Raw genomic sequence first — 2,673 nt, 5'->3', positions numbered from 1 at the left:
GTGAATACATATGTGGTCTTTTTTTATTGTTCTGTTTGTTAAACCAGATTTAGTTTCAAAAAGTAAATGGAAAGTCACATTATAGAAGAAATAGATAACAATATACTATCCCTTTAATTGCTTTTAACAAGATTGTCTTATTATGCACCAAATATTAATGGCAGTAACAGAAACAAGAGATCAGAATTGTTAGAAATCAGAATTTAATGATCCTTGTAGGCATAACCAAATCTTACTTCTTATTTTATTGCTTAGAAATGTAAATATAATTAATTACTGTAGTATTGTCCATCTAGTTTTTATTAGTAAAATACATATATTGTTTAATTAATTTTTAAATTTTTCATTAATTGTACTATAGGATGCCTTAGATGTTCATTTAATCTAGAAACATCAGAAATGTAGTATGACGTTTCATGAATGCTGTTATTAGAGATAATTCATGTCTTTTGTACAATTAGAATAAGAAGTAATTTGGGTTTCAGATGGAATTAAAGTTACTTTGTTAAACATCTGAACATGTTTTAGAGTCTTTTCCGATGTTTAATTTATTGTGCCTTAATATTTTAACATCAACAGAAACAAAATAACCTAATTGATTGGACCTAGTTAATATTTTTTCCTTTTTTTCTTTTTTTTTTAAGATTTATTTTATTTACTATATGTAAATACGCTGTAGCTGTCTTCAGACACTAGAAGAGAGAATCAGATCTTGTTACAAATGGTTGTGAGCCACCATGTGGTTGCTGAAATTTGAACTCAAGACCCCTGGAAGAGCAGTCAGTGCTCTTGACCACTGAGCCATCTCTCCAGTCCAATATGAAACGCTTCACGAATTTGTGTGTCATCCTTGCACAGGAGTCATGCTAATCTCTGTGTTGTTGCAGTTTTAGTATATGTACTGCCAAAACAAGCACTTTTCTTTTTATTAATTGAAAAAATCTATTTCTATTTCAAAAATATAGGTATCATCAAAATGGAGGGTTTTTTAAGATTTAATGTAAGTTTTGTCAATTTAAAAGCTAAATTTCTTTTATTCATATTATACTGAGTAAGGTGAAAAAATTTTTATGAGGACACTAACTGTTACATTTAAAAGTTAGCTTGGAATAAGACAGGGGTTCTGGGTAAGAAAGCAATCCTAACAGCACAGTGTGTGTGTGTGTGTGTGTGTGTGTGTGTGTGTGTGTGTGTGTGTGTGTGTTATTATGGACATAATATCCTCATCAGTAACTTTATTAAAATCTAGATTACTGTTATAACTTTATAACTTAGGTATACCAAATAAAATACTAAATATCATACATAACTATACTGACTAGTTTTGTGTGTCAACTTGACACAAGTTAGAATCATCAGAGAGGAAGGAGCCTTAGTTACAGAAATGTCCCCCATGAGATCCAGCTGTAAGGCATTTTCTTAATTAGCGATCAATGCTGGAGGGCCCAGCCCATGGTGGGTTGTTCCATCCCTGGCCTGGTAGTCCTGGTTTCTATAAGAAAGCAGTCTGGGCAAACTATGGGAAGCAAGTCAGTAAGCAGTACCCCTCCCCGGCCTCTGCATCAGCTCCTGCTTCCATGTTCCTGCCCTGCTTGAGTTCCTGTCCTAACTTCCTTCAGTAATGGACAAGGATATGGAAGTGTAAGCCAAATCAACACTTTCCTCCCCAACTTGCTTTGTGGGCATGGTGTTTGGATGCAGCAATAGAAATGTGACTAAGGCAATAACCACTTTTAAAGCCATCTAATTATAAAAGACTTAAGAAGCATAAATCAGAGAAATTTCTACTAACTTGGAATATTTACTTGATTATCGCTGTTTTTGAAGATGAATATTTCTCAACATCAATTTTCAACTGAAGGTGGCAGGTCTGAGGTGAGAAATGTGAATTTAAAAGTTCACATCCTTGTATTTAGGTGCACACGTGAGTAAGAAGTACCTAGAGAGGGTCTTTCTTCAGGAGTGAGTGAGAAGTACATGGAGAGAGTCTTTTTTTCCTCCAGATTCTAAGGCAATGCCCTTTTCTTTCAATTGATGAAAACATCTGGTTTTCTTTATCCTTTTTTAAGAGAATATTTTAAGTAATTTTGAATTTTTAGTTATAATAGTTAAAAATAGATTTTAAAGTCCTTTATAATAGTATTTTTTCTTCAAAATGTGATTTTTTAATTTTTTTATTTTATTTTTTATACAATCTAGTCTTCCCCCCCAATCTTCCTTCCCATAGTTCCTCATCCCATTCCCCCCACCCCCGTCTCCAAGAGGATGCCCCAACTCCCCTCCAGGTTTCCCCACTCCCTGGGGCCTCAAGTTTCCTAAGGGTTAGGTGGATCTTCTCCCACTGAGGCCAGAGCAGGCAGTCCTCTGCTGTATATGTGTCAGGGGCCTTGGATCAGCTCCTGTATGCTGCTTTGGTTGGTGGCTCAGTGTCTGAGAGATCTCAGGGGTCTGGATTAATTGAGACTTTCTATGGGGTCGCCCTCCTCCTCAGCTTCTTCTAGTCTTTCACTAATTCAGCCATAGGGGTCCCCGACTTCAGTCCAATGGTTGGGTGTAAGTAGCTGCTTCTGTCTCAGTCAGCTGCTTGTTGGACCTCTCAGAGGACAGCCATGCTAGGCTCCTGTCTGTAAGCACACCATAGCATCAGTAATAGTGTCAGGCCTTGGCACCTCT

General features: G+C 36.4%; 1 non-coding gene across 1 annotated transcript; it reads right to left on the bottom strand.

The window, feature by feature from the left end:
- Positions 1–813: 813 nt before the first annotated feature.
- On the bottom strand, positions 814–917 carry LOC116074030. Its single transcript, XR_004112018.1, has one exon. It is a non-coding gene; the product is annotated as a U6 spliceosomal RNA (small nuclear RNA).
- Between the last annotated feature and the right edge of the window lie 1,756 nt (positions 918–2,673).

The sequence above is a fragment of the Mastomys coucha genome, unplaced genomic scaffold, assembly GCF_008632895.1.
Source record: "Mastomys coucha isolate ucsf_1 unplaced genomic scaffold, UCSF_Mcou_1 pScaffold23, whole genome shotgun sequence".
Lineage (NCBI taxonomy): Eukaryota > Metazoa > Chordata > Mammalia > Rodentia > Muridae > Mastomys > Mastomys coucha.
Note: the sequence above shows the minus strand (reverse complement) of the source record. Positions and strands in the feature narration are given on the sequence as shown.